This window comes from Arachis duranensis, chromosome 6 (genome assembly GCF_000817695.3).
Source record: "Arachis duranensis cultivar V14167 chromosome 6, aradu.V14167.gnm2.J7QH, whole genome shotgun sequence".
Taxonomy (NCBI): Eukaryota; Viridiplantae; Streptophyta; class Magnoliopsida; order Fabales; family Fabaceae; genus Arachis; species Arachis duranensis.
In genome coordinates this window covers 31586488-31586790 of record NC_029777.3, presented here as the reverse complement: position 1 = coordinate 31586790, position 303 = coordinate 31586488, and positions in this window count along the sequence as shown.

Here is a 303-nt window from a genome sequence, read left to right as displayed (position 1 = left end):
AAGAAGAAATGAGGGGAAAGGGAATGGCTTTGTGTTCGGCCAAAAGGGGGAGAAGTGGTGTGTATGTTGTGTGAAAATGAAAGAGTGAAGGATGGTTTATATAGGAGAGGGGAAGGGTAGGGTTCGGTCAAGTGAGGGTGGGTTTGGGTGGGAAAGTGGTTTGAATTTGAATGGTGAGGTAGGTGGGGTTTTATGAAGGATGGATGTGAGTGGTGAAGAGAAAGATGAGATTGGATAGGTGAAGGGTTTTTGGGGAAGAGGTGTTGAGGTGATTGGTGAATGGGTGAAGAAGAGAGAGAGGGG